The sequence below is a fragment of the Moschus berezovskii genome, chromosome X (assembly GCF_049115385.1).
Source record: "Moschus berezovskii isolate FMDL1 chromosome X, NW_MosBer_1.0, whole genome shotgun sequence".
NCBI lineage: Eukaryota > Metazoa > Chordata > Mammalia > Artiodactyla > Moschidae > Moschus > Moschus berezovskii.
Window position 1 is genome coordinate 34,833,160 of NC_142488.1, and position 21,760 is coordinate 34,854,919.

At 41.0% G+C, this 21,760-nt stretch overlaps 1 non-coding gene across 1 annotated transcript; it reads right to left on the reverse strand.

Moving 5' to 3' along the window:
- Positions 1 to 21,237: 21,237 nt before the first annotated feature.
- Positions 21,238 to 21,344, reverse strand: LOC129535303 (U6 spliceosomal RNA). Its single transcript, XR_016036985.1, has one exon. It is a non-coding gene; the product is annotated as a U6 spliceosomal RNA (small nuclear RNA).
- Between the last annotated feature and the right edge of the window lie 416 nt (positions 21,345 to 21,760).

Genomic DNA, 21,760 nt, shown 5'->3' on the forward strand with positions numbered 1-21,760 from the left:
ATGGGACCAGATGCCATGAAACATGCCTTCAGTTCAGTTCAGTCCGTTCAGTCGTTCAGTCGTGTCCGACTCTTTGCGACCCCATGAATCACAGCATGCCAGGCCTCCCTGTCCATCACCAACTCCCGGAGTTCACTCAAACACATGTCCATCGAGTCGGTGATGCCATCCAGCCATCTCATTCTCTGTTGTCCCCATCTCCTCCCACCCCCAATCCCTCCCAGCATCAGACTCTTCTCCAATGAGTCAACTTGTCGCATGAGGTGGCCAAAGTATTGGAGTTTCAGCTTTAGCATCAGTCCTTCCAATGAACACTTGTTAATATACCCAAATATCTTTAATTCATCTGTAAAAAGAAGCAAAAAGGTAGATAAATCTATGTTCAGTGATTAATGTTTCAGTATTTTATCTCATTTGGAGATAACGTACCTAGTCAATGACTTTGCTGTTGTTTAATTGATAAGTCATGTCCGACCCTTTGCAACCTCATGGACTAGCTCCCCAGGCCCTTCTGTCTATGGGATTTCCCAGGCAAGAATACTGGAGTGGATTGCCATCTCCTTCTCCAGGGGTCTATCTGATCCAGAGATCAAACCCACATTTCTTGCATCTTCTGCCTTGGTAGGTGGATTCTTTACCACTCTGCCACCTGGGAAGCCCATTCAATGACTATCCATCATTTAACTTAGCAGAATTTTAACATTGAAGTTTCCAAAAAGATACTTGAAAGCTATTTTAAAAGTTCACATAAAAACTTTAATCTCACATCCATTTAATTAACTTATTTTCAACAATTATGTTTAGATTGCTAACAACAACTTCATGAGACATTAGACAAAGTCAGTCATCATTCTAGGGCATTTTTTTCAGACCAACAAACTCTGTAAGTGGTAATATGAACTCGTTTGACTGATAATCCCAGGTCAAATAAAATGTTATATACTTGCATGATATTCAGTGTTGGTAATTCTAAAGACAGACTTATTTTAATGAAACCAACAATTTTAAAGTAGCTTTTGTTTACTCAAGATTATCCCAGATCTTGTGAACTTGAAAAGTATTTGGGTTAGTTTGAAAAATAAGTCTATAAAAATGCTTGTTTCTTCAAATCAGTTAAATAGAGCCCTTTGACAAATTAATTTTACCAGTACCATTCAGAGGTAGGTAAATACATCTACAGCATGCACACACACACATATATACAGATATATATAAGCATATAGACAAACATAAACAGAGATCTTACAGTTTTTATTTACAAATTTTGCTTAAACTAGAACTAGATTTTGGGACAAGGGTGCATCTGTAGCAGTTAGTATTTAAAAAAATCCCCTCCCTCCTTTTCTTTTTCCTGCAGTCCTCTAGAGCTATATTTTCAGTTTTGCAAAAATTTGTAAGAGAAGGGCTGCTAAGCTGCTGCTGCTAAGTCACTTCAGTCGTGTCCGACTCTGTGTGACCCCATAGACGGCAGCCCACCAGGCTCCCCCGTCCCTGGGATTCTCCAGGCAAGAACACTGGAGTGGGTTGCCATTTCCTTGTCCAATAAGAGAAGGGCAGTTGCTCTCAATTCATCAAAAAATTGGGTTGTAGCCTGGAGGTTAAAGGACTGACACATCCATCCGCCTGTGTTGAAATGCTTCCCTCTGGTTACATTTAGCTTAGAGGAGTTGGCCTAAAAATTGCCTTTTGCTATCAGACCATGAATATCAGCTTCCAGTTTGGCTAAATTTCTGGTTATAAAGTTATTAAATCCTTTTAAATACTGTTAGGTTTCAGCCTAGATAAGCAATGAATATTTCTGGCAATATTCAAAAACTTCTTGGACTTCAGTGGCATCCCCAAGGCAGGTGCAAAAGCTGTTACCTTCCCAAGATCTACAGTCACTCCTGAAGATAACCCAAAGGAGAAACCACAGCCTGCATGCATCTCCCTGGCGAGCAGAAAGCCAGGCCAGGTACTCAGGATGTAAAGCAAGAAGAAACTAGGCATCCTTGTGAAAGAAAGGATCAGTAAGCAGCAGTTCTGGATTTGAAAAGGAGGAGATGTTGTGAAATTTTATTTTCTCTAAACAGGCACTACAGACAGAGATGAGGGAGAGCTGACTCTGGTAAAAATTCTCACCTTTCTCTGGTTTCTGCCAGTTTCCCAGGATTCCCTCTGCAGATAGAGGGTTTTTGTTGATTATAATTTAACCATCGCTAAACTTGAGGAAGGGCCTATACACTGACCCTCCTTGAGAGGTAGATACAGGGGTGTTGGTAAGGCCATTAACTTGCCATGTTATCAAATGGGGGTCCCACTGCCTCCAACTCACAGAATATACTCACAAATAGAAGAAAGGAACAGTGCCTCTGATCAAAATGCCAGCAACCTGGGAAGATGGTAAACTCAGCATCCCCCCAAAACCACCTCCGAAGATTCTGCTTGGCCATGAAACTTAAAAGGAAATTGGATGAGTAATCTCAGTTAATCATTGAGGGCAAGGGTCAGAGACGTCTCCATCTCCCACTGTGTGCAGGCTTGTCAGTTCCTCGTGATCTTTCTTTCGATGTTACCTTTTTCACACTGTTTGTTTGCAAGATTACTGAAGGGGAAGTCTAGGGAAAAGATCTGGTCATCTGTTAATTACTGTTCTTCATTTCTACTTCTTTGATCTATGGAAAGAACTGACAAGTTAGGCAAAGTATTGTGTGATTAAAACATCTGAAAGGTGTGCTAGGAGTGGAGATGAGTAGAGCATGGGGTGCCGATTTGAAAGTTAAAATATTACTTTGCTAAATGACAAAAAGGGGCTTCCTGCTGAGAATGGTTTCCTGTAAAGAGCTGCTTCCAAATCCCCACTTGTCAGACATCATTCCATTTCTATGGGATTAGGGGTGAAGGTCTAGCCTCTATAACTTCCTCATGCTGACATGGGGCACTGTATTCTTACAGTGGAGTATGTTAACATGAGTCTGTAGCATCTCTTTACTGACAATTTTAGTTATCCACTTGCAAACACAGGCAATTATTTTGATGCCCATAAAGATACAGATTATTATGGGTAATTATGTTAATCCCATTCTCTTGAGGCCAGTTCTTAGAATCGTGCTAACCATAGATTCAGTACAGCTCAAGATGAAGCATCTTATGTCATAGCTACAGTCTGGTCATCATGCAATTTGCTTTTTTTCCTCTGGTTGCAGTTATAGTATCTGTAAAACAGCTCAGTAGTGTGCATCAGACACTGGGTCCATGATTTTGTTTTCCTAATTATTAACTGCTTGATTTTGTACTTGGGTGGGATGAGGGGGGATAAAGGGTTCTGTTCAGTTCCAGGAAGATTCTTGTTTATAGTCTTGTAGTCTCTTCAGAATGGAAAGATGATTAAAACAGAGGATGACTAGAACAGGTACTCAAATAAAGGAGAAGAGGGGGACTAGTGGGGACTGGGTCCATCTCACAGTCTTTTGTTTTAGGTACCTTTATCTTCAGGCTTCCCTGGTGGCTCAGTGGTAAAGAATCCCCCTCCCAATGCAGGACACTCAGGTTTGATCCCTGGGTAGGAAAGATCCCTTGGAAGAGGAAAATGCAACCCACTCCAGTATTCTTGCCTGGGAAATCCGATGGACAGAGGAGCCTGGTGGGCTACAGTCCATGGGGTCTCAAAGAGTCGGACGTGACTTAGCGACTAAAACAACAACAAATCTTTACCTTTAATTTTTTTGAATAGCCTTTGGCAATGAAACTTTCAGTGAATCTATTTTGGAATTTTGAAGCCTCTGGAGGCTCCTGCAGGCCAATTAAAATAGGTATCTCATCATGTTTGTTTACTTTTAGAACCCTTATTTCCAAATATACTTGTGAAATGAACTTGTCTAATTGGAACTTTCTCCATCATGGTCATTGTAATTCTAGGTTGTTGTCAGTCATATTTTGTTATTTTTGTAGACATTTACAGCTTCTGAGACTGTACTTCTTAGATATAAAGTAAGCAAGCATGCCCTAAGGTAGTGCACTTGACTCTTTAGAAATGAAAGATCCCTTCTCTTTTGCTTAGTCACTCAGTTGTGCCTGTCTCTTTGTAACTCCATGGACCGTAGCCCACTGGGCTCCTCTGTCCCTAGGGATTCTCCAAGCAAGAATACTGGAGTGGTTTGCCATGTCCTCCTCCAGGGGATCTTCCCAACCCAGGGATCGAACCTAGGTCTCCCACATTGCAGGCAGATACGTTTACCATTTGAGCCACCAAGGAATCTCTTTTAGGTAGCCTTTATCTACACAAAGCAAGACAAACAAGTACGTGCACCTTAACACACCAGCAGTAATTAAAGAAATGTTACCCCGTTCTGGACAGCAGAAGGCTGTACATGCTACCAGCAATTCCTAACATGGACAAAACCAGCAGACACCAGTAAATGGGGGCTACAAACTGGAAGTGGGGAAAGAGATTCCAGTGGGGGAAGTGGGTAATTAACTCCAGACTGAATGAAGGCCAAGGGACTTGGCTTCCAGGTGGAACCCTGAGTCAGCTCTCCACACCCTGGACTGGAAGCTAATTTAGATTGGGGGCTCAATGCAAAGAGAGCTGAGCGTTGAATCAAGAGAAACTTACCTACAGCCCTCAGAGACAACAAGAAAAACAGGGAACCCAGAAGGGTTTCTCAGGTACCATACCTGTTTCTCATTGTTCCTGAATGCCATCAAAAGTTCACTTAGGATCCTGATGCTGCCACCAAAAATGTTTGGAAAAGACACACATATTGAACTGAATAAATTTAAAAGATTTATGAACAGAGGATGAAATGGTTGGATGGCATCACCGACTTGATGAACATGAGTTTGAGTAAGCTCTGGAAGTTGGTCATGGACAGGGAAGCCTGGCATGCTGCAGTCCATGGGGTCGCAAAGAGTCGGACATGATTGAGCAACTGAACTGAACTGAATTTATTGAACAATTCATAAATTGGGCAGCATCTCGTCTAGCTGGTAACAGGAAGCTTGAAAGAGCTGAGGTACTTAAAGGCATAAACAGCAACAACAAAATTATTTCTGATTAGCTCATCTTCCACTGGGGACAAAGGGGTCTTATTAAGTGGGTTACCTCATTGGTGCTGATCGGGAAATTCCCAACTGTCCACTTAGGATCACATTCCTGGGGAAGGTTGTGATTGCAATTAGCTTAGGTATTAAGTCTTGATTTTAGCACGAGGTGACTCTTTGGGTCCTGTCATTTCTTTTTTTAATGATTCCTATCTGGCTAAAATCTAAAACCTTTGGCTGATGTTAAGAGGACAAAAGTGGCTGCAAGGTTATTTTGCTAGTAAGGTGGAGAGAAAGGGCCATGACAGGGCAGAATTGAGAGGCAGGCTACATGCTCGATGATGTCCTTTGGTTAGTACCCCCAGGAAATTAATAAAGGACTGTTGACATGATATGGACAAAATTAACAATAATGTAAAGGTGAGTTGGTAAAAAAATAATTGATCTATCTAAGAAAGAAATGGACACTTTTTTCTAGCCAAATTGAGGATTATAACCCAGGAACAGCATCTCAGAAAGCTCTGAGAACTGTTCCACTTATCAGAACTCCAGGCACAGTGATATACTTTTGTTTTTGGAGACACAGGGTTGCACATTAAATGACAGATTACATAATCCAGATCTAAGCTGCACTGTGGCCCCTACGAGATCACAGAGAAATGAATGTCACCTTGTAAGGAGTTGTCTTGTTGATACCAGGAGAATATTGCTTTTTATAATTGAGCAAGTATTTCTGCCGATGAGAGAAGTTTGGTCAACACATAATGCAGAACACAATGCACAGTAGAGGGGAGAGAGGAGGCTCTTGACTGAAAAAGAAATTCACAACATGGAATCGTGAGTTAAGTTTTATTGGGGGTAAAATGATGACTGTACCCTGGGAGACAGCATTTTAGATAGCGCTGAGAAACTGCTCCAAAAAGGTAGTGGGAAGGTCAGTATATATGTGATATTAGCGAAGGGGGAATACATGCAATCAAGCACATACTTTTCCAGAAGGTTTCTGCAAGTCATGAAGAGTAGCTATCACTGTAAAGGATTTTAGTGCTTTCCTAGATAAGAGGAGATACAAGAATTGGGTTCATCAAATCTTCTCTTGAAAATATCTTAACTCTCTGAAGACTGTTCTGCCAGTTTTTCCCAGAGCACAGAGTGCCACATTCCTGGTCTCTGCCCTGAACTCCTTCCGGGGGTGTTAAAGGTTAGCAGGTACAGCAGCTCGTGACTCAATCCTTGTAGAGGTAGATGGCAAGTGCCGATTTGTAGTTGACAAGTCCAAAGGGCAGAGAAAAGTTTTTATGTTTAAATTTTTCTTGTCTTGCCATAAAATGTGATTTTTATTTCACAGCATTTATTAAATATCTTTATAGGGATCTGTTTGAATGCTTTGACTCCTGAATTACTATAGAATGCAATATAGAAACATCATAGTCTCTGGTTTGTTTCTTCTTTGGTTTGTTTTACTAGATTTATACGCATCCTGCTTCAGAATTTTAGTGTGTAATTTTTGTGGGGAAAGAAAAATAATTTTCCCTTTACTCTTCATACTTCTTGGCTGAGATCAGCCTCCCAAATAATAAAAGATTAACAGGAGAAGGACAAACAAACTTAATTAACATATATACATCTTGTATGGACTTCCCTGGTAGCTCAGATGGTAAAGAATCTGCCTGAAATGCAGGAGACCTGGATTTGATCCCTGGGTTGGGAAGATCCTCTAGAGAAGGACATGGCAACCCACTCTAGTATTCTTGCCTGGAGAATTCCATGGACAGAGGAGCCTGGTGGGTGGGCTACAGCCCATGGGATCACAGGAGTCAAACATGACTGACCGACCAACACAACTGAGCAACTAACACTGTCGCTTTCACTTATACCACCTGTATACATGGGAGAGACACAGGAAAATGGAGTAATTCTCCCATATGGGCTAAGCTGTTTAAATAAAACGACCTTCAATAACATCTCCAGCTAAAGAAAAAAAAAGCTGGGGAGGGGAGGTGGGAAGTTATAGGAGATTAGTAACAAAGGCACAGTTCAGTTCAGTTCAGTTGCTCAGTCGTGTCCAACTCTTTGTGACCCCATGGACCGCAGCACTCCAGGCCTCCCTGTCCATCACCAACTGCGGGAGTCTACCCAAACCCATGTCCATTGAGTCGGTGATGCCATCCAATCATATCATCCTGTGTCATCCCCTTCACCTCCAGCCCTCAATCTTTCCCAGCATCAGGGTATTTTCAAATGAGTCAGCTCTTCGCATCAGGTAGCCAAAGTATTGGAGTTTCAGCTTCAACATCAGTCCTTCCAATGAACACCCAGGACTGATCTCCTTTAGAATGGACTGGTTGGATCTCCTTGCAGTCCAAGGGACTCTCAAGAGTCTTCCCCAACACCACAGTTCAAAAGCATCAATTCTTTGGTGCTCAGCTTTCTTTATAGTCCAACTCTCACATCCATACATGACCACTGGAAAAACCATAGCCTTGACTAGACGGACCTTTGTTGGCAAAGTAATGTCTCTGCTTTTTAATATGCTGCCTAGGTTGCTCATAACTTTCCTTCCAAAGAGTAAGCGTCTTTTAATTTCATGGCTGCAGTCACCATCTGCAGTGATTTTGGAGCCCCCCCAAAATAAAGTCGGCCACTGTTTTCACTGTTGCCCCATCTATTTGCCACAGTAAACAAGGGTAATGTGTTTTTGCAGATTTAATCTGTAGCCTTCCCCCTTCTCTTCCTGGTACAGAGAAGGAGACACCTTACAAATGGCGTAAATGTAAACATCCTTTAAAAAGTATAACTTCTATTCAGTTCCAGAGCTTTCCCTATGCCTGCTGTTTCTTAAAAACAATCAACATAAAATAATTCTTATGAGAGACATATTTTGGGGTGACAAATGCTGCCCCCACTTTGTTGTCAATTTCCATTATTATAATTCACAGTGAGAATGTAGATGAAAATAATTGCTTCGGTAATAAGTAAATCTGATTTCAAAGATTTTAGTCTGAACAAAAAGTGTTGCTCTTATTAAAAAAAAAAGTAACACAGTGTTTATGGAATTGTGTGGTTGAGGCCCAGGAGAAGTCTAAAATAGTGTGTTGTATGTATTTGAAGAAAGTGAAACAGCATCCTCCAGAAGGAAAAGAAAAGGATAGATATAGAACTCTACCTTATGTGGCTATTTCATTTATTTGAATTCTACAAATTTAGTAATATTCAGTGGATAGAAGGAGGATAGAAAATAAATTGGAGTTTCAGGAAGAAAAAAATATCTCTTTGCAAAATATGATAAAACTGATACTTATTAAGCAGAAAAGGTCACAAGAACTTACATGATTTCCTTTTCTATTTTATTGGAAAAGGGCATACTGATATTTGCTTTAGATGGTTCAAGTGTCAGAGTGTGTAATTTCCTCGGTTTTGTCTCATCACAACAAAAATTTGAAGTGACAGACCAGCTCTCGGATGGACCAGTGTTACAGCTGTTTTATTTAGAAAATGAAGGAAAATACTTCCTCGAGTTGTGAGAGCATAGAAGAGAGAGAGAAGAGAAGAGAGCAAGAGCACAAGAGTGGGAGAGTGGCCCCCAGCCCTTTGGCTCCTCTTTTTATGTTTTTTCTCCTCCCCCTGGACCTGCCGTATGTAAATTGGGCTAGCCAGGAGTGCTGTTTGTTCTACCTGAGGTAGTCACTCAGGTCCTCGGACCTTTCTTTGTTCTATTTTCATGGGCTTTTCCCTTCCTTGTCTTTTAGCCACTGCCATTCTGGACTTCTTTTTCCTATTCTAACTACCTAACAGAAGGAAAATAAAGTTGATATTATGGTAGGGAAAAACATTTGATTTTTTCATCAGCTAACGGGATATTTCTAAAAGCAAGAGAGAGCAAGCTAAAGTGTTTTGTTTGGGGCAGTAAATTATTGACTGAAAACACATACAATATGTAAAATCAGTGAGTTTCAGTTTTATTGAGGGACCACTTGTTGTTCAATCTCTAAGTCATGTCCAATGTTTTGAGACCCAATAGACTGTAACACACCAGGCTCATCTGTCCTCCACTATCTCCTGAAGTTGCTCAAATTCATGTCCATTGAGTCAGTGATTATATCTAACCATCTCATCCTCTGCTCCCCCCTTCTCCTTTTGTCTGCAATCTTTCTCAGTATCAGGATCTCCTCCAATGAGTTGGCTCTTCACATCAGGTGGCCAAAGTATTGGAGCTTCAACTTCAGCATCAGTTGTTCCAATGAGTATTCAGGGTTGATTTCCTTTAGGAAATTGGATTGACTGGTTTGCTCTCCTTGCAGTCCAAGGGACTCTCAACAGTGTTCTCCAGCACCACCATTCAAAAGCATCAATTCTTGAGCATTCATCCTTCTTTATGGTCTGACTCTCACATCTGTTCATGACTGTTGGAAAAACCAGAGCTTTGACTATATGGACTTTTGTCAGCAAAGTGATATTTCTGCTTTTTAATACACTATCTAAGCTTGTCATGGGATTCACAGGTGGTGCAGTGGTCAGGAATCTGCCTGCCAGTGCAGGAGACGCTAGTTTTATCCATGGGGCAGGAAGATCTCCTGGAGTAGGAAATGACAACCCACTCTAGTGTTCTTGCCTGGAAGATTCCATGGACAGAGGAACCTGACTGGCTATACAGTGCATGGAGTTGCAAAGTGTCAGACACGACTGAGCACATACTCCTATAGGTTTCTCATAGCTTTCCTTCCAAGGAACAAGTGTCTTTTAATTTCATGGCTACAGTACCATCTGCAGTGATTTGGAGCCCAAGAAAAGAAAATCTGTCACTACTTCCACTTTTCCCCTTCTATATGCCATGAAATGATGGAAGTGGATGTCATGGTATTAGTTTTTTGAAAGTTGAGTTTCAGGAGAGCTTTTTTACTTTCCTCTTTCACCCTCACTCATCCAGAGACTCATTAGTTCCTCTTCACTTTCTACCATTTGAGTGATACCATCTGCATATCTGAGGTTATTGATATTTCTCCCAGATATCTTGATTCCAACTTGCCAAGATTCATCCAGCCGGCACTTTACATGATGTACTCTGCATATAAGTTAAATAAGCAGGGTGACAGTATACAGCCTTGTCATACTCTTTCCCAATTTTGAACTAGTCCGTTGTTCCATGTCCGGTTCTGTTGCTTCTTGACCCACATACAGATTTCTCAAGAAATAGGTAAGGTGGTCTGGTGCTCCCATCTCTTTAAGAATTTTCCAGTTTGTTGTGATCCACACAGTCAAAGGCTTTACTGTAGTCAATGAAGCAGAATTAGATGTTTTTCTTGAACTCCCTTGCTTTCTCTATGATCCACTGGACCACCAGGGAAGTCCTGTGATGGTTCTGTTTTTAGTTTTCTTGAAAAACCTCAATACTGTTTTCCACAGTGGCTACACCAATTTACATTCTTATCAGCATTTCTCTTATGTTTTTAATGCTTTTAAGGTATATATTGCTGTCTTTTTTTTTTTTTTCTGATGTTGGTGATTTTACCTTCTCTGTTTTTTATCATGATAAAAAATGTTTAGTGTTTATTAATTCATATCAAGTATCTGAAAAGACTATTTTTTTCCTTTTATTCTCCACCAGATGATTGTTTTCTACATAATTAGATTTTCTCTTTTTAGTAATTGTGAAATAATATGTTTTCCCTATCTTCTAATGATTGTTAAACAACATAGTTTTTGAGATAGAGTCTTCCCCAGTTTGTAATATATTTCAAGCAGAGATAACCTCATATACATTAATTCAAAGTTCATGTGTCTGTCAAGTTTTCTAAGGAGCTTTATATGCATATGCAGTAAGCATCAATCATACAGTCAGAAAGGCTTCAGTTTGGTCCCTAGATGGAGCTCTTAATGACTATTAATATGGACAAATTAAAATATTGCAAACTCAGTTTTCTTATCTGAAAAATAGAGATACAACATATTCCTACTGAGATTATTGAGAGAATTAAGTGAGAGACTATATGTAAAACTCAGCCTTTTCTAGGTTCATTATAAATGTTGTCTCATCCTACTTTGTTTTGTTTTTTAAATGCAGAAATTGAAATGTTGAAATTAATAGCCATTACAGGGTAATATATAAATCAGTACTTAAATGAGACTAGACTTCAGATTTCCTAACTCACTATTGAGCTAAAATTTTTCCACTGGAAAATTGTTTATGAAAGAAGAAAAAAGCAATTGGTCATTTTCAGGATTTGCTCTGAAGTTATCATATAGAGGCTAGTTTTCATCTTTAAGTATTTCTTGTAAAGCTACTATGCATTTTCCTATTTACATATCATTGTTTTTCCAACACTTTTTGTTTTTCTTTAACATTGCAGTGCAGTGGTCTTTAATTCATTGGCCCCTTGATTTCATCTACAAAATTATGTGGGTTCTGTCAGTCCCTACCATTAAGCAAAACACAGCTGCCGTGCAAAAAATGAAACAGCAAACTCTGATTTATAAATGTTACCCAGATCAGACTGCAATTCTTTTTGGCAAAATTGCATTTTCAGTTGACCACATCAGTATGCCCCTCGCTTGGCTGTAAAGCATTATTTTAGGAAGGAACCGTTTTGATTCTGAAACACATTAGAAGGGTAGGAAAAGAGTAATATCAGTGCTTTGCTGCCTGGATTCTGCATTTTGTGTTGAGAATTCTATAAAAACTTGATTGAATTCTATATTTAATGCAATATTCAAATATTTTAAAATGATAATAAAAACAAAACATTAATTCAAATGTATACAAATTGTAGTAGGTTGAATTCTATCAGAAATTACACTGACATACTAACTCATTTTGGGTTCAGCCCTTAGGAACTCTTCTTTTTGTAACTGTGTATTGATTATAGTTTATAGATTGGAAGTTCTTTTTAACAAGAAGAGAGGAAGGGAAGGAGAACAAAATAAAGCAAGATAGCATGATTATATACAATGGAATACAAATTAGCCCCTTATCAGAAAATAGAAAACCTCTGACCAAAGGTGGTGGAAATGAATGCTGACCATGAACAGAAAACAGTGACTTGGGGCCATCACAGCACAGCTTCACAGACAATAATTTTGGTTGTCAGTGATCTGGGACACAAAGAACTATTGGGAAAGGTAGTACATTTTGAATTGTAGGAAAAGGAACAGATGCATTCAAAGTAAGAGGCATTGTCGGTACTGGGCTTGTGGCACAGACCAAATAATTGGGAAGTTTGGAGCGTCACAGAGGATTGGTACCAGAGTTAGACTCTGAAGCAAAACCTACACAGATCTGCCTTTACTCTGTCTGGAATAATTTTTCATTAATCATTAAAAAAGCTGAATGAGACCTATCTATGAAATTATTTAACTTCTATTGTAACTTTGTAAAGTTATTGTCTGCTTTAATCAATGGTAGAGAAGTTAATAGTGTTCTACTCTTTAAGGGACATGAACTTGGGCAAACTTCGGGAGATGGTAAGGGACGGGGAGGCCTGGCATGCTGCAGTCCATGGGATCACAAAGTGTCAGACTCAACAGTGTGACTGAACAACAACTCTTTAAGGAAGTATCTCATCATCAAAGAAGTAACTTACATCACTTATGAGAGGTAATAGGGCACTTCAAGGAACTACTTCAAAATCAGAATCTAATAGCCATGAAGAAGCTAGGGATATCTTTTATCATAATTGAGCTTATGGCCACTTGTCAAAATCTTTTGTTTTATGTTATCTTCATTATAGATCGATTGCCAGTGGAAAGATTATGACTATCAGAATTTAATCTAAAACACTCTTTCTGAAGAACTGTCAATATATTGATGATAGCACTTAGCAACACAAAAGGTATAATTTCATAAGACTTTAGAGTTATTCTTAAAATAGTTTAATCCATCCCCTTCAAATAAGCAGATATGCCCTGAAAGATTAATTAACTTGACCATGGTCATTGAAATGTTACCAAACTCAGATTCAGCTGCCGCTTGAAAGCCGGTACTTGAAAGACAAATGTTGGTTGGAAAAGGAAAAGTTACTTTATCTAGGAGGTGGGCAACCTGGGGAGATGGCAGACTCATGTCCGGGAACCAACTCTTAAGATTCTCCTTGGCCATAAAAATTTTTAAAGGGAAGCAAGATGTAGTTAGTCATTGAAGTAGGAGTTTATAATAGTCTTTGCCATCTTCCATTGTGCGCACACTCCTTGACTTCTTGCTATCTTTCTTCATGTGCTATCTTATTCACATAGTCTGCTCATGGGGTTTCTGAGGAGGAAGGTGGGGAAAAGATCTACTCATCCATTAAGTACTTATTCTTCATTCCTACTTCTTCTGTCTAAGACAAAGAGACAACAGGTTAGACAAAGCACTGTGTGATCAAAAGATTGGAGAGGTATGCTTGGACTGGGCCAGTGAAGCGTGGGGGTACCTGGTGTAGAGGTTAAGTTACAATATAGCTTGATGGAGTTTATTACTGTTAGCTTTTAGGAGCTGCTTACAGATCCCCACTGTCAGACATCATTCCATTTCTATGGGATCAGGGGCAAAGGCTGATCTTCTGTAGCTGCTTTAGGCTGAGAAAGGTCATCGAGAACTTTGAGTGGAAGATGTCGACTTGGGTCCATAGCATCTCCTTGCTGACAGCATAAGTTGCCCGCAGAATAAGCCACAATTATTTTGATGCCTACGAAGATGCAGATTATTATGAGCACTAATGTTAATCCCATTCCTTTGAGGCCAGTTTTTGGAATCGTGCTAGCCACAGAATTTAGTACAGCTCAAGATGGAGCAGCTTATGTCATGGCTACAGTCTGGTCATCATGCAGTTAGCTTTTATCCCTCTGGTGACAGTTATCAGTTCAGTTCAGTTCAGTCGCTCAGTTGTGTCCGACTCTCCGCGACCCCATGAATCACAGCACGCCAGGCCTCCCTGTCCATCACCAACTCCCGGAGTTCACTCAAACTCATGTCCACAGAGTCGGTGATGCCATCCAGCCATCTCATTCTCCGTCGTCCCCTTCTCCTCCCGCCCCCAACCTTTCCCAGCATCAGACTCTTTTCCAGTGAGTCAACTCGTCGCATGAGGTGGCCAAAGTATTGGAGTTTCAGCTTTAGCATCAGTCCTTCCAATGAACACCCAGGATTGATCTCCTTCAGAATGCACTGGTTGGATCTCCTTGCAGTCATACATGCCTGTAAAACAATTCAGCAATATGCATCAGACACTGTTGTTCCTATGTCCTTCAGGAAGGAATCTAAGATTCTGTGACTCTATTGTCCTAATAACTGACTGCTTGAATGGTACTCTTTTGTGCCTCAGAGGAGCTGAAAGACTTAACTTCTCTACAGATAAGAGGCAGGGGACACGAATAGTCCTTACCACTTGGAATGACTCCTCAGGATTCTGCTTAGTTTGAGAAACAACCTATATTGAAATTAGAGGGCGAATCCACTTCATGTTTCACAATTTCGCGTCTCTGGTGTATTTGTTTCCTACCTAAACCGTTTCAGTGTCTCAAGTCCTTTTTCACACATTCACACATCAGGAACCAAGGAACTGGGAGGACAAAGACATGTCTATATCATTTAAATCACCTACTGAAAGCAATACATTACAATTATTCCTGTAGATGTGTACAACCATGAGCAAATTAAATTCAGGGACACATGGAGCTATGAAAGCAGACAGTGCTAATGGGATTACATTGCATTAGATTGCAAGATATTGATATAATCACCCCCAAAACCTTATGGTTAGTTTTAAGGACTAACAAATCAGAGAGAATGTATAGACAGTGTACCAATTCAATGATTACATCAGAGAATGTGAGAAAGATGCTGGCAGCAAGAAAACACACAGGGAAACTAAAGACTGTCTAAACAGCCAGATCTCCCAATCACTGGATCTATTTCAAGATAGAAGATTGGGAAATGTTTGTTCTGGCACGTTCACGCTTGTTCTGGCTGCATACCCTTCAAATAATTTTTCGAGGACAGATTGCACCAGAGTTTTAAGAACAACCACGGGGGAGATATTTGTCAATAGCTATCACTAGTTTGAGATTCTACCCTGCTTGCAAGCTAAGGAGTTAGTCTGTCACATTTTAATGGATGCTGGCAGGAGCCACCGTGCTCCAAGGTCAGAGACAAAGGTCTTTATTACTCAGAACACAGCAGGCAGCATGAGCATTATATTTGCATCTGTTCCCCTTGTCCCTCAAGTCTCACAGGTTTGGTGTGGAGCATTCCCACAGAGACTGTGCGCACAGAGGGTTTGTGTCACAGCTGAGGAACCCTGAGTGTAAGGAAGCTAAATCCTTTACAGGTCCTGGAGAGCTGACAAATCTGTCTTCTGACCAAGAAATGAGACACTCTCTCTCTCTCATCTAAGGCTGTTTGCTTATACAAACATCCTTGAAAAGAGAGACTAGAGCAAAATCTCTCAGTATCTGTACTCAAAAGACATGCAGAAATATGAGTGGTCCATGGAAAATTGCTTCCCAACAGGAATTCTGCCATTAGTCACTCATGAAGGTGCCCAGATTGCTCCAAATAAACTTTCCCTCTAATCAGGCACCTTTTCAACTTTGCTGGACCAGAGGGCAGGAGGTGACAGCTGGCACCTGCCTTCAGGAGCACCGATATAAAAACAATAAGCCTTGAATCCTACATGCTGCCTCACAAGATATAACATTCTGAATGCCCAGGCCCTTCATTTTTATAAATTCCTTATTCAGCACTGATGGGAACAAGAAAGGAAGAAAAGAGGAAAGAAGTTATGATGAAATTATTTTACTGTCCAGTGGCTTTATGAATTTCTTTGCATGGTATTTTTCTGGCTTCCAAGGTGAAGCTGGGGTGTACCACATGTAGTCACACATCAGCCACTTTCCAGAGGAAGGGAGGGAAATTAACCTACTTCTCTGTCTAAGGGGTCTGGGGCAACAGGGTCAGAGACCACGAGGTCAAATAACCACCGAGTCAGACTCTGTCATTTTTTACTGGATTGAATTTAGGGTTTACCCAGTTAGTGCCTTTAACAGGTTCATCATCTGTGCAAGGAGGTAGTAGAGGCAGCAACATAATGAGCACAGAGCCTCCCCACATAGCTAGGGAACCAGCCCCACCACCATCACAAGAGCCAGATTTGGAGTTGGAGGAAATTCAGAGTTGGAAATAAGCATACCATCCTTCGGAGAAGGCACCCCACTCCAGTACTCTTGCCTGGAAAATCCCACAGACAGAGGAGCCTGGTAGGCTGAAGTCCATGGAGTCGCTAAGAGTTGGACAGGACTGAGCGTCTTCACTTTCACTCTCATGCATTAGAGAAGGAAATGGCAACCCACTCCAGTGTTCTTGCCTGGAGAATCCCAGGGACGGGGGAGCCTAATGGGCTGCCATCTATGGGGTCACACAGAATCGGACACGACTGAAGCGACTTAGCAGCAGCAGCAGCATACCATCTTTAAGACTGTAGTTTACTTGCAGTCCATGGGGTCGCAAAGAGTCAGACACAACTGAGCAACTGAACTGAACTGATCCCACCTGTTTGGGCTTCCCTGGTGACTCAGCAGTAAGGAATCTGCCTAACAATGCAGGAGAAGAGGGTTCGATCCCTGGGTTGGTAAGATCCCCTGGAGAAGGAAATGTTAACCCACTTCAGTATTCTTGTCTGGAAAATCTCATGGACAGAGGAGCCTGGCGGGCTATAGTCCCTGGGGTTGCAAAAGCATCAGACACGACTGAAACACTAACAAAACAACAATCCTACTTATTACCTGATTTCTGGTTCAAGGATTAAAACTCCTATTTTCCCATACCTAGTCACTTTTCTACTTAATTATAGAGAAAAGAGAGAGAAAATGAAAGTGATAGTAGCTCAGACTCTTTGCGACCCCATGGGGTTTCCCAGGCAAGAATACTGGTGTAGCAGTTGCAAGGTTGCCATTTCCTTTTCCAGGAGATCTTCACCATCCAAGAATTGAACCCGGGTGTCCTGCATAGGCAGGCAAATTCTTTACTGTTGAACTAGCAGGGAAGCCCTAATTATAGAAAATTTACATGAAAATAAGGCCACTAAGTTCCTGATGGTGGCATGGCATGCCAGTCCCTCCCAGGTATCGAACTGATGCCCTCTGCAGGGGAATTGAGAAATCTCAACCACTGGACTAACGAGGGAAGTCCCTTCCGAAAACTCTGCACTTATCATTATAAAGCATTGCTGCTACTGCTGCTAAGTCACTTCAGTCGTGTCCGACTCTGTGTGACCCCATAGACGGAAGCCCACCAGGCTCCCCCATCCCTGGGATTCTCCAGACAAGAACACTGGAGAGTGGGTTGCCATTTCCTTCTCCAATGTGTGAAAGTGAAAAGTGAAAGTGAAGTCGCTCAGTCCTGTCCGACCCTTAGCGACCCCAGGGACTGCAGCCCACCAGGCTCCTCCATCCATGGGATTTTCCAGGCAAGAGTACTGGAGTGGCTTGCATTAACAAGCAAGAAAATATTTTATTGTATTTGTACTTTTCAGTGGACAAAGGTTTAGCTGAAATCTTCTCTCCTTTGACACTATCCTCATCCAGGGCATTTTTAAAATGTTCCTTGTAGCATAAAGGGGCAGACAGAAATATTGAAACTGAAAGAGTTAACTGTCACGCCAGACGTTGCCAGTCTTTCCTTAAATTAGCTCTGACATTTCAGGCAGAAGCTTGGTGATTTCTGATTTGCCTAATTTCTGAAAGATTTTATTTTAAACAGCAAGCAGGACCTTTTGAGTTTTTTTTTTTTTAATGCTTCTGGGAGAAATGCATATTTGGTCTTCATTGTGGTTCCCGACTCAGAGCTCCTAAACCCCTTGGGATTGCCTGAACAATAAGAGTAATGGGAGTGTCTTTTGTAGTAATAGTTGGGCTTCCGTCCTCAGTGTCTGAAACCACTTCAGAATCATAAAGGTGAAATGGGTGCCTTGTTATTCAAAATGAGCTGCTTTCCATAGGCTACTAGGTTAATGGTAATGGTGTGAAAGCATCTTAAGAATGGGGGCTGGTTGCCAGAGCAACCAACTTTGAATAGAGTGTTGGAACTTTCAGTCCCACCCCTTGACTTCCTGACTGGGCTGAATCAATCACCGGGGGCCCGTGACTTAATCACTGTTGCCTCTATACCGAAGCCTCTATCAAAACCGAAAAGGACAGCATTAGGAGAGCTTCCAGCTTGGTGAACACTTGGAGATGTGGGGAGAGTGAACCGTGCACCTGAAAAGAGCCTGGAAGCTTCGTGTCCCATCCCATACACTTTTCTCTCTGCATCTCGTCCGTCTGGCTGTTCCTGAGTTGCTGCTGCTGCTGCTAAGTCGCTTCAGTCGTGTCCGACTCTGTGCGACCCCATAGATGGAAGCCCACCAGGCTCCCCAGTCCCTGGGATTCTCCAGGCAAGAACACTGGAGTGGGTTGCCATTTCCTTCTCCAGTTACATCCTCGTAATAAACCAGTGATCTAGTAAGTAAGCTATTTCTGTAAGTTCTGTGAGCCATTCTAGCAAATTAATTGGACCCAGGGAAGGAGGTAGTCATTGGAACCTCGGATCTATACCCGGTCAGTCAGAAGCACAGGTGATAACCTGGGTTTGGAACTGGCTTCTGCATTAGGGGTGGGAGGGTAGCAGTCTTGTAGTCCTGACCCCATAACCCAGGAATCTGATGCTATTTTAAGGTAGGTAGTGTCAGAAGTGAGTTGAATTGTGGGACAACCAGCTGGTGTCACAGAGAATTGCTTATTGGTGTGAGGAAACCCTCTACACACACCCCGCTCTCCCTGTCCCAGAAAGGGTATTGGTGACCAGAATACTTTTTACCTGTATAGATGGATGCTTTGACTTCATATTTGTGTGTGGAGTGTTCAGAATGATACTGACCTATTTAGCAAAGACTAATGTTCTTCTGAATCTATTAATCTTACTTATAATCTGTTTTACATGTGAAGGTGGAATATACATCACAGTTACCAAGGCAAACTAAAGCTAAGCATTCATTCAATTTCCAGTTATGAACTCTGAATTCTGTGAATTCTTTGAAACCTATGTCCCAACTCATTTTAAATTATTCATCTTTACAAATAAGCCTTCACCTTTGTGCTTCATATCGCCAGTGTTTTGGATGAAACAGAAATGGAGAAAGTTGGGTAGAACTATTATGTCAGATTTTTGTCAAATGATAACATTCAGGAATAACTGATGGAACTGAAGCAGATTTCCTGTGTGGTCTGAGCAATTCCTTTGTTAATTGCCCCACCTACCTGCAGAAACCAAACCATTAAATTGAACGTGGGGACTGGGACTGGGTTTTACCAATGTTTGTTGGCAACCTTACCTCTTGATAGATTGTGCCCTGTTGACGACTTTTTGCATGAGAAAGGTAGGGAAGTCTCTACCCAAGGGCACAGAGTCCTTTAGGGTATGGATTAATGAACTTCTCAGAGTCTCTGTAAGAAATTCTGCTTCAAGGCTATTCAAAATTTATTGAAATGTCAGTCTGTTTTCTAAAAGGCTTAATCCTGAGATAAATGTAAATTAAATTCAAATTCCAAATGCAATGACAAAGAGCCTATTTAGAAATCTCTTTTGTGATAGAGATTTAGGGGTGGAGTTTTTTAATTTTTTGCTTGTTTCTTCTATTCTGTTTTTTGATTTGATGATGATAATGTTGATAACTTTAATAGCTGAATGAATTTCAGCTAGAGTAGAGATTGGTTTACTTGATTAGCTGAAATCTTTGCTAATGACTGACATTGACTGTATTTTCTGTGCTAATAGACCAGTGATGGGGTTCAGGGCGGGCCACCCCCAGATGTGTCACTCTGGCATGTGGATTATTTTCAGCTGAAAATAAACAAGGCCCCAAAGACTCAAAAACTATTTACTTCCTTTTTACAGCCTAAAAAAACATTTAAAATAGGTGACTTGTCCCAGGTAGGAGCTATCACCTACACTTATGTGCGTGTGTGTGCTCAGTTCTGTCCAACTCTTTGTGACACCCTGGACTGTAGCCCACCAGGCTCTTCAGTCCATGGGAATTCCCAGGCAAGAATACTGGAGTGGGTTGCCATTTCCTCCTCCAGGGGATCTTCCTAACTCAGAGATCAAATCTGCCTTTCCCACTGAGCCACCTGGGAAGCCCACAGTTATAGAAAACTATAATAAAGTGATAGACAGCAAGAAACCTAGCAAAGCCTATTTGATTGGTGTCCTCTCTGTGTCCCATTGTCTTTGGATGCCAAGTAAACATTGTTTATGAAACGTGAACTCATTCCATCTCCCTGTGAATTAGCTTCATTCCCTCTGAGATCTCAGACCTCTACCTCCTTCTCCTTAGTCTAGAAAAAGGACTAAGATTAGGGGACATTCATGCTATGAATGTTAAAATTACCTCACCCCACCCTCTAGAGTTTAACTGAGTGGGCCTACTGTGAAGCCCAATAATCTTTATTTGGACAAGCATGTTAAGAGATTCTGATGGAGGTTTACTGTAAGGTGCTTTGAGAAAAGATGGGTTTGATTAGAATTTATTCTTTTTAAGAATAAACACATTTCACTTTTTGGTGTAATATGAGGATTTGGGGATTGAGTTCAAGTCCAGATTATAAATCCACTAGAATATAAACTCTTGTGAGGACAGGGATTTTTTTTTTTTTTCCTGTTCAGTGATACATGCCCAACACCTAGAAGAATGACTTTAAAATAGTAGATGCATGCAACCCATTTGTTAACTTAATGAATAAACTCACAGTATGAAGACTGCATTCCCTGAATATCTTCTAACACGTGTTATAACCAGAAAGAGTTCGCAAATGAATTTTGAAACAGCAGAAGGGTGCTGTCAAACTGACAGCAAAGGGGTTAGCATTGAAACATTGGTACCTCAAACAGGAAATCGGGCTGATAAAGAAAGGCCAGGATGAATAGAGTTACTTGACAATTTTGTTGATATCTTGGCCAATCCTAGTCTCTTTTCTTTTTAATTGTAGGATAATGCTTTACAGTGCTGTGTTAATTTCTGCAGTACGACAGTGTGAATCAGCTGTAAGTGTAAATATATGCCTCCCTCTTGAGCCTCCCTCCCCTACTCCACCCCTCTAGGTCATCACACAGCACTGAGCTGAGCTCCCTGTGCTATTCCACAGGTTCCTACTATCTATTTTACACATGGTAGTGTATGTATATCAAACCTAATCTTCCAGTTCATTCTCCAAAATATAGAACACCCCCTGAATTTGTGTGTCATCCTTGTACAGGGGCCATGCTAATCTTGTCTGTATCGTTCCAGTGTTAGCGTATGGGCTGACCACGGGAGCATGGGCAATCCTAGTTGTGATCATTGTATTCCTTTCTTATACTTGCTGTAACAAAGTATCAAACTGTGTGACTTAAACAACAAATATTTATTTTCTCACAATTCTGGAAGCTTTAAGCCCAAGATCAAGGTGTTAGCAAGGTTCCTTGTAGGGGCTGTGAGGACAAAGCTGTCTTATGCCTGCCTTCTTGCTTCTGTTGGTTTGCTGACCGTCTTTGGCATTCCTTAACTAGTCGATCCATCACCCTAACCTCTGCCTTCATGATGTTCTTCCTTTTTCTGTCTGTCTCTCTTTTTCTGTCTATCTCTCTTCAATTATGTGTTGTTGTGTTTTTTTTTTTAAGGACAATCATATTGGATTAGGGCCCACTTTGATGACTCACCTTAACTTGAATGTCTGCACAGACCTTATTTCCAAA